The sequence below is a fragment of the Zea mays genome, chromosome 7 (genome assembly GCF_902167145.1).
Source record: "Zea mays cultivar B73 chromosome 7, Zm-B73-REFERENCE-NAM-5.0, whole genome shotgun sequence".
Classification (NCBI taxonomy): Eukaryota; Viridiplantae; Streptophyta; class Magnoliopsida; order Poales; family Poaceae; genus Zea; species Zea mays.
Window position 1 is genome coordinate 178856041 of NC_050102.1, and position 10721 is coordinate 178866761.

Sequence of the window (10721 nt, forward strand, 5' to 3'; positions counted from 1 at the left end):
AAGAAGGGCGTGAGGCAGTGGTGGACTGGCCGTGCTCGACGATGGAGATCAGCAGCAGGATGGCGGCCGCTCGAGTAGCTCATGAGTTTCCCTACAATGAATCAAATAGACCATGCATGAATTGTTAGACAAGTAGTATAAAGCAAAATTTTGACATCATATATATATTTAATAGAATGTACTTTGGACGTAACCTGGATCTTACCATATCATGAATAAATTAAGGACAACTGTAATTGTAGCATAAGATAGTTCCAATCAGTTCATGGGGGGTCTAAAATAGCATCTCAATTGGTTTTCAAATGGAACACTAACTAAGTTACATTTGTTTTTAATGGAACACTAACCAAGATTCATTGGTTTTTATTAACAAGTTTTTATTGCAACATTCCATTTAAGTTATATTACTAAAAAAAGAGAAGTATTGAGCTGTAACCTTTAAACACTACGGGTTCCTACAAAATTCTACCACACAAACAAGTATATGACCTTGCAATTTATTTAAACAGAGTTCAACATTGATCTACTTAAAAACAGTTAGTAGATACAACTATACAGCTAGTTTCCATTGACCAGAACTGCATTGAGGCTCAAAAAACTGAAGACACACTAGGCCAATACCTAACAAGGCGATTTGGAACTAAGAGATTAAATCGACAGTAACATGCTTCAGTACCATTTGTAAAAGGGGAGATCAGTGATAGGTACCCAGACTGACATCCTAACAGAAGTTTGAATGTAGCTCTGTTCAATGTTCACCTTCCTTAAATGTTTTTCATGCGCACAAACATGTTCCTAGCAGTAGTGCAGCCAACTTTGTATCCAATGTTGTTGCTTAAAGGTGAATATCATAATCAATCTACTACTATATAGTTCAGATAATGTTGCTTTCTAACAAGTACTATCTAGTTCACATAATTACTAGTAGCTGGCTCCCTTCCTAAAGGTGAGTAATGTAATCATTATTTTACCTACAGATTGGTAGGGTAATCTTAATCTGGCCTTGTTTGTCATGCCTATGCTATTTTGTGTGCCTTCATTGAAATAGCAATAAGAAATAGTGCGACGACCAGATCGAAGTGGTTGGACGGCTGCAACAGTAACCCTAAGACTCAATACTCAATCCAGTAAATACAAAAAATCAGAGCACGCTTTGTTCACGAATCAAAGACAGTCGTAGATTCGTGGATTCTTACCAAATTTCTTGTACTCCCACAGACAAAGACTGGTGACACACCTCGTGTTCCGTGTGGATGGAGTTGGGGACGAACATATATTGCCGCTTGGGGAAGACGAGGCTGCAGTCGATGACAACAACGACGGCGCGTGATGATTAGCCCGCTCCTTGGCGCGCGGCGGCGGATCGACAGAGGCCATAAGGCCAGGGCGTAGGACGACGGCCTCGATCACTTGGCGGCGGCGAAGTCTAGGGTAGGCTGGAGCTAGCACGAAGATATTTCGATTTGCGTACGGTATACCCGGCCGGCCGGCCGATCGCGACTAGAGTGCCGCCAGGTGGGTCCACATATCAGTCGGCTAGCGCGCGCGTCAGTCCACAGATCTGTTGGTCTTTTTTTTAATTAAGTTCAAACCCAATTATTGCCGACAAATGATCGGATGCAATTTGTTTCCGACAGACGTTGTGTCACGATTAATCATTTATACCGACAAATAGTCTATCACAATAGCTCGACATTTTTGCCGACAGTTTGTTTGACACCAAAATACTAAATATCGACGGATACTGTGATGGTAATATGTTGCGACAGACTAGCTGTCGCCAAAAACCTATTTTTACCGACAGATGTTTGCCGCTACTGAGCCTTGTTTCGTGAGCATGGTGCTCGAAAATTCAGGTATGCTTCTGAAATAGGACGTAACTTGTGCTAAATAATATGAATATCATTTTTGCATTCATGGTTTTTCATCTTTCGAGTGACTTGCAGTTCAAATCTGAATTATTCAAGGAAATTCAATTAAACGAATAAAATCTAATAGTTATAACAAACAATTTTATAATTGTGCCAAAATTGAACATGTACGTATACATAGTGTAGGAATAAACCACAAAAAGTTTGGTGGAAAAAATAAAAAAATGAAAATATACTTAGCCGAGTGTCAAGAAAGACACTCGGCACAATATTGGTTGCCGAGTGTCAGCTTGTTGGCTGACACACGTCAAAGAAGCTTCTTTGCCGAGTGTCAACGCCTGGTGCTCGGCAAAGTTAACGGTCGTCAGATATAGACGGCGGCTAACAGCCATTTGTCAAGCGTCACTTTTTGCTGAGGGTTTGACACTCAGTAAACCGAGTGCCCGACAAAGTGCACTCGATATTGATGCATCATGCTGCCCCGATGGACCGATAAGCAGCACAGGCCCGGTCGTGCTCAATCGTTGGCGCTACAAGAGAAAATGTTATCCTATATGGTCCTGTCGCTGCTCTCTCATAGTAGGAGGAGAAGGATAGGCATCATGGCCGTTCCTGACTGTTTGGGGGCCTGAGGCGAAACGTAATACAGAGGTCCCATTCACCCATGTATATATATAAGTGTAAACACATACTTCCTCCATTTTAATTTATAATTCGTTTAACTTTTTTACCCTAAGTTTGACCAGATCGTCTTATTAAAAAAATCATATTTATCATTAATTTTTACTGTAATATCGTTTATCATATAATATATTTTAAGTATGGCTTTAAATTTTTCATTTTTAAAAAAAACTTTGAATAAGACGAATCAATCAAACTCACCAAAAAAAAGTCAAACGAAATATAAATTAGGACAGATGGAGTATTATTTATCACTATCTTAATGGGCTGACCAGAAATAAAAGCAAATTAAACTAATTAAAAACAAATAAAGGTACCACGAATATCTTTTAGGTAAGTGGGAATTTATCTTCCAAGCGGATAGTGGCAGGCAACGCGACACGCAGACGGCTGCGACGGGTGGCTAGGCGCGCAGGCACATGCGTCCAGGTCCAGCCGTCCACGGGCGTGTAGGCATAGTGGCAGGAGCAGGCCGATCAGGCGATCACCGATCGCCAAGGTGGGGGCGGGCAGGCGCTAGGCGGAGGCGATGTGACCGCGATCCAAATTCCAGTCCAAGAGAGCAGAGCGGGGTTTGTGTAATTGTGTTCGATACGCAGACACAGTCATCCAGTGGAAAGGCTCACGAGAAAGACAGAGGCCTATGTTTTTTGGGAGGGTGGGGCCCCATATCTTTAGGGGGCCCGGTGCCGTGGCACCCCCGGCACCTGTCCAGGTCCGGCCCTAATAGGCATCCATCGCGCGCACATTAAATTCAAGAGAGAAAGCACCTTCAATTTGGTGTCCAGACACCCAAATAATCTAGGTCATGATACTACCGCCCACTCCAGTACCATGCAGCTTAAATACATATAATACTTTGATGTGGAATGAATGGTACGATGATGATAATGATGATGACGACGACGACGCAGTAGTAGTAGAAGAAGAAGAAATCTAAATTTTCATTTTTCAAGCGTGGTCTTCAACTTTGGTCTTTTTCATGGACCTGCTGCTAAGCAGAGCTCGAAAGCATCGAAAGGCCATGCCTAAAAATAGAAGTATAGAAGTGAAGTTCATACTAATGCATAGAAGGAAACAATAATATTCACGGATTTGTTCAATTTGTCGCACAAATCTGAAGGCCACGTATGAAACACAAATCATAGTCAATTGCATCCCGATCGAATTTACTAATACATAGAAGGAAACAAGAATGTCCACGGATCTATTCAACCGAAGTGAAGTTCATCAACATATAACCAAGGAAACAATAATACAACACATGTAAGGTGGAAACCCTAAACACGGACGCATCTATGGTGCAAAACTCAGAAATGTGGGAGAGCATACCTGTGTAGGAGTCAGCAACAGAGTGGACACATGCAAGCGGGTCGTCATCATGTATGTAGGACCTGCAACCAAAAGTCCGACGAGCCCTGACACGAATCAGTGAGGTGGGACGAAACAGAGGAGAAGGTAGGGGAGATACGGACACGGGGGAGATGGGGGAGGTATGGAACCCAAAACATCACACAGCAACGGGATGGCAAATGGAGGAGAAGCAAGGGATGGTTGGGATGCTGCACTACAAAACAACCACCCCTTTAGCAACGCATATATGCGTTGCAAAAAGTTCATATATGTGTTGCTAAGGTCTATACCAACACATAATTATGTGTTGCCTATACTGCCGTTGCTAGGATATATAACAACACTTATACATGCGTTGGTAAAACCAAGAGTTAAGCGTTGCCATGCTACAACGGATATCCGAGGACTATAGTAACGCTTCCATGTGCAGCAAGGAATGAACCAGGTAATACATATTATTATTACAATAATTTAATTTGAATACAAATGTAATCAATATAGTTGAAAATTTATATATTATACCAAACCCATACACAAATTATAAACAAATATATTTATTATTCAGAAATAAATTCTTGAATTACAATAGTATCCACATACAACGTCATTTTTCTTGTTATGTACAAAGATTGTAAAGAGAAACAATAGTATCAAAGCCATATTGAAATCTACCACCTATCCATCCTCCATCTCTAGTGCAATGAACTCTTCACTGATTTGTGCTCATCTGTTCTTAGTCAACAAATGAACTTGCTTCACATTACTGCTTGATGATAAGAAGACACCAATCCAAAGGATGCATCCAGCTTCTTTGTCAATCATGCCAGTTTCAAGATGTAGAGTTTCTATAAGATTGCATGCGTTCTTTACTACCTTCAATTCATCCATACATTGCTGGTTGTAGTGCTACCTGAGTTATTATATGTATACATTCACATAGAGAAACGGTTAGATTAAGTATAAATCAAATGTCTACCTCAGTCACCAAGCTTATGGTAATAGATTAATTTTGAATAGCAAAATTACCTGCTGCTAAGCAGACCACACCAGCCCACTACAAAAGAAGATATAATAAATACCAGATGTCATGAACTTCTGACAACTCTTTTGAACATCAACATGGCCCGGTTCCTAAATGAAATTTGTTAAGAGCGACATGCAACAATATTACTGTATGAGTATGCTATCCTGCAAGTTAAGGTACTCATCAAAGACCTGGCCCATAAATCATAGGTTAATACTTCATTGAACCACGCAATCTCTTCACTTGTAAGGAAAAGACAAATCTTAAGACAAATATAGATCCTTAGTCATCTCAAAGCACCACTAAGAACATTTACATCAACGACAATCTAAAGTAGTAAAAAGATCAACTTCAATAGTAGTCAAAGCTGCTATCCAAAATTTATTTTTCAAGGGCTAGTGACCACTACTGTTAGCTTTAAGGAATCGAACCCATCAACTGCATATTGTAATATAATGCTCCATGCACGACCATCTTGAGTAGGAAACAATAAGCAAAGTCATGAACAGATAAAGATAATGGAACTGATAATAAATTTTAGTTACATATTGTTGGGTTCCTCTTAGGAACGGGTTATGATCTTTGGTTTAGTACTGACTCAGCATGAAAAAATAGAACAGTCCATGAATCGTAGATTTGACAAGCAAAATAATTCACAAGGTACCTGACACTGTTGATAGGCCAACAAGTCTAATTATTCCAGCAAGAACCCCATAAAGCTTCTGGATACCAGCATGAATAAACCATGGAGGCACATGGGGCAACTCATATTCAACTGTACCAAGTAATGAATTTGGCAAAGCATTATCATGGATAACAGATATTTTGGAGGCTGCAAATGTTGACGTGGCATGCAGAGATATGTTAGTTGTATCTTTAGAATAGGCGCCACTCTTCAACTCAGCAACTGAATAAAGATACCCGATAGATAGTGGCTTTGATACAATTAGCTTGTCCATGGAACCAGAAAACTGTGAGCTATGACCTATGCATAAACCCAAACAATCAAAGAAACGAGCAGCAATACCTGCCAGGGTAATCAATTTCAAAGTCAACAGAAAAATGGCAGATCCACACAAGGAATCAAATTAAAAGTCAACAGGGGAACCATATATCTATGTAAGAAATGTCGAGGACATCCAAGAGAGAGTGAGCTCACAGGAGAACAGTGAAGATGATTTATCAGAAACTAGGGACCAGCATAAAAGGTCAGAGCCAACAACATCCTAGCATGTGAAAGTGTGGTTGTCTCCTCGCTTCCAAGTACCACTTGTGGTAGCCTTTCAACCAGCCTGCTTATAATATAAAGAACAGTTAAAAATTTGTTGTCACAGGCCATCATCAACTTTAGCTGTTTCAGAACTGGAAGTGGCACGAACCTAGTAAAGGTATCAGAAATCTCATTTTCTGTTACGAGATTGTGGCCTTGGTTGAAAAGATGATCAAGAGCATCTTGTGCAGCCTCAGACACACCTGCAGCATCATCACATGCCAGAACACATAAACATTCATGCAACGATAAAATTACAAAACAAATGGCTGATTCTGATTTAATCACAAGGAAATAAAATGGGTTGTCATTATTTGAATTATGTCTTAATGTCCTGTACATGTTGGATCAGGTTGACCTTGATCCCTATGGGTCACTAGCCGCATTCCTTGATTCCATGGTTCGATGTGTAGCAGATGGGGGTACGCTAATGTGCTCAGCTATAGACATGATAGTGCTTGCTGGTTGAAATGCAAATGGGACAATGCTACGTGAAGGCTTTTCATCAGCATCCGAACTTCCGAAAGAAAAGGATAACCTATAATTTGTGACACTGTACCCCCTATTGTACTATGAAACTTACCAATGAACCAGAACACAACTGCAGCGAAAAGGATGGATGTCAATATAAGAGATGTCTCCCTCCAGTTATTGATTTTGTCCTGCATAAAGGTTCAAAAGTATCTTTCAGGGGGGATAGAACAAAAGGCATATTAAGGAAGAACATCCAATCTCATATTCATGATGGACCATTTAATCATGTACAAGGAAAATTGCAAGTCGCAGGTAGTCAGTAGTTTGGTAATTAGAATGCACCATCAACAATAACAATGAATAAGCACCTGAAGCAGCCCAACAAGAGGTGAAGAAGGGACATCACCAAATATATGGATCGAAACAGTGGATACAGCCATTGCCAATGGCCGCAAATGTGGCTTCACGGCGTGAAGGCATACAAAATTTACAGGTGTCTGCAAGTAAAAAACATAAGTTATCTAGGTGCATGCATTAAATACGATGAAAAATGATTATAATTGTTTCACAGCATCAAAAGTAAATTAAGGCAGAAGCGAGTTTGGAACATAAAGCAATTGTGCTTGTTGCACCAATACACATACGCTGAAAAAATGCTTATAATTGTTTCACAGCATCAAAAGTAAATTAAGGCAGAAGCGAGTTTGGAACATAAAGCAATTGTGCTTGTTGCACAAATACACATACGCTGAAAAAATGCTTATAATTGTTTCACGACATCAAAAGTAAATTAACGCAGAAGCTAGTATAGTTGAAAATGCATCCTTATCGAAGTCCTCAAACTCAAACACGATAAACTCAGACTCGTGTGTATCTTCATCTCATTTTGTTGTGTGAGAAACAATTAAACAGATCCAACAATACAAGTCTAATGTCTAGATCTAAAAGGTGTGGTGATTAGAATGACATTTAAGGATTAGGCTAGGAATCAATCGTAAAGTGCTAGTGTTAACTGCATAATAAATCGAGTGGGAATTCATACAGAGAAATAAGGTAGATGCATTAAAAAAAGAACAAGATGTTCGTAAATGTAGCTGAAAATGCATCCTTATACCTAAGTCCTCAAACTCAAACACTCTAAACTCCATTATCAGAGGTCAGTCGATTGGAGCACAGTGGATTAGATTTCTTGTCCAGATTGGTAGTTTGTACAGACCAGAGACATTTATCCTCATCATATTAGAGAGAATAGTAGGTAACTTAGTTCTCATCACTGGACAAGGAAAAGCTTGGGACCTCTTACCGGGAGGGGGCAGCAAAAATGACTCCGACTGCTGCGACGATGCCTCATGGTCATGGTTGTGATGTCCGGCTCGACTCTGTGGGCTAGATAGAACCAAATTAGCATAGATTCATGAGAGTAGGGAGGGGAGGGAAGGGCCAGAGGAGCAAATCACGGGCTCACCTGTGCCTCACCGTGAGGAGGACCTGCGATCCGGTCGGGGGCCGTTGGCCAAACCTGCGCTGACGACGAAGTGAGGGTGAGGTCTGAGGAGGCGTGAGTGGCCACCAATGACCTCCAATCGATGCGTCATCCATCCGCTGCTGCGTCTCCTCCTTCAGCGCCGCCAGGACTGTCTCTGGAGCAGAACAGGGTGTGGGTGGTTGCAAGCGGGAGCGAGCCGGTCGAGGAGAGAGCGGGAAAGGGGCGGATGAGCATGGAGGGGCTGCCGGATCCAGGCAACGAGGAGGAGCGCGGGCAGGCCAGAGCTGAGGAGGTTAGCGGTGGGGGTACAGAGCAGATGGCGCTAGGGCTGGAGGTGACCGCGACGGCGTAGAACAGACAGCGCCAGGATGAACTCGCGATAGGGTTCCGTTCGGTTTCATTTATTTTTTATCTAGGATTGGACGAACGGTGGATTGTTTAAGAAAAAAACATGAAAGGCTGCTTTTAATAAGTGAGAATATATTAATCAATACATTCCTCTAGCAATGTATATTAAGTGTTGTTGCATTCTATTTAAACAACAGATGCCACTAGCAACACATATTAAGTGTTTCTACATCCTAGTTAATGAACGGATGGTGCTAGTAACACATATTAAGCGTTGCCATCACCCTAATAACGTAACAGATGATGGTTGCAACGCATATTAAGTGTTGCTCGCTAACTTTTTACAACGCAAAAAACCATGTGTTGCTACGGATGCGTTGCTATAGGGGGATTTGTGTTGTAGTGCTGGAGAAATGGAGGAGATGGAAGGGCGTACCTGCGAAGACGACGATGCGAGCTGATGGTGGCGGTGGAGGGCGGGGTTCAAACCCTAAAGGCCAACACGTATGGTCACGGGATTGCAGTAGCTTCTTCAAGACGCGGTGCTTCGGCGGCTTCTGGACGGTCCGTTGTGGCACGGCTTCACCCGGAAGCGTGGCCCACGGACGCGGCCCAAGAAGTTGCACGTTTGGGAACGCTCGACAGCTTCTGGTGGTAGAAGCCGCCCAGAAGCCGAACCAAACAAGGGCATAATGCTTTGATGTGGAATGAATGGTATGATGCAGATAATGATGATGATGATTATTATTATTATTATTATTATTATTATTATTATTATTATTATTATTATTATTATTATTATTATTATTATTATTATTATTACTACTACTACTACTATTAGAAGAAGAAGAAGAAACCTGAATTTTCATTTTTCAAACGTGATCTTCAACTTTAGGGCGTGTTTGGTGTGTGGCGTGTGACGCCACGCCACGCCTAAGTTGCGGCGGCCGAATCGGCCGCCACAACTGCGGCGGGTGGCGGCGGCTTAGCCCATCTACCAAACACGCCCTTACTCTTTTTCATGTACCTGCTGCTGCTGAGCAGAGCTTGAAAACATCGAAAGGCCATGCCTGAAAAAAGAAGTGCCTAAAAAACAATAATATTGTTGTCTAGTAGTACGAGATACCATTTAATTTGATGGCAGTTTCGCGGGATGTGCCCGGGGCGGGCGTACTTGCATTGGATAGGCATCTCGTGCTCTGCCGGTAGCAGTGGCGTCCATGCCAGCAGCTGACGAATCATCGCATGGTTGTACTGGTATACACCACACTACATTCAATCTCTGACCGGCTGACCAGGTTGTCTTTCTTCTTCGTCTACTGCTAGGGCAGCACTACTGAAATACATGTCTTTGTCGAGTGCTTTATGTTGGGCACTCAACAAAAAAAACCTTTACCGAGTGTCGCATTTGGCAAAGTCTTGCTCTCGGTAACGATCACGTTTGCCAAGAGCAGGACTCTCGGCACAGAAATACACTCGGCAAAGATATCTTTGTCGAGTGCTAAACACTCGGCGAAGGCAGCGCTCGGCAAAGGACCGTCAGCAGCTGTCTATAGCTGACGTCCGTTAACTTTTACCGAGCGCCGAGCTTTGGCACTCGGCAAAGATGCTTCTTTACCGAGTGTCAAACGGCTGACACTCGGCAGAGTATGCTTTTCTTTGCCGTCTTCGTCACCCCGGCGCCGTCACCTAGAACACTCGGCAAAGACGCCGTCTCCGTCACCCCGGCGCCGTGACGGCCGCTTTTCTTTGCCGAGTACCGTCTGACACTCGGCAAAGAATCCTTTACCGATATACTGTTCGCCGAGCCCTATTTATCGAGTACGACACTCGACAAAGACTTTGACGAATATGTTTTGCTGGGTTTGCCCACCCGATTCCGGTAGTGTAGGGCAGGGCGCAAGTTAGCAATTCATCGACTGAACCTAGAACGCATCTGCATCATGCACTGAAAATAAAAATCTGAACTGAAACCCAAACTAATTAGTGACAGATAGTAATACATATTTTTCTGATGCAAGCATAATTTATCTATCATGGTCCTGATACTACACTACCGGCCGTCCGGCCGGTATTTTCATCAACCAACACATGGCATTCCCAGAGAGAATTATATGAGAAGCTAGCGAAGGCAGCAACTACAGTGGAGGAGATTAGATAATGGAACTCCAATAGAGATGGAAGGCCACAAGGGGATAAGCGTATCAACAATTC

At 42.3% G+C, this 10721-nt stretch overlaps 1 pseudogene across 1 annotated transcript; it reads right to left on the minus strand.

The window, feature by feature from the left end:
- Positions 1 to 4445: 4445 nt before the first annotated feature.
- LOC100194069 (LOC100273882-like pseudogene) lies at positions 4446 to 8500 on the minus strand (annotated as a pseudogene). The gene is made up of 9 exons (NR_159685.1): positions 8139 to 8500; positions 7977 to 8059; positions 7042 to 7170; positions 6783 to 6861; positions 6309 to 6402; positions 6089 to 6221; positions 5594 to 5956; positions 4932 to 5036; positions 4446 to 4815 (listed from the first exon to the last, which is right to left on the minus strand). The product of NR_159685.1 is annotated as a protein-like pseudogene (transcript).
- Between the last annotated feature and the right edge of the window lie 2221 nt (positions 8501 to 10721).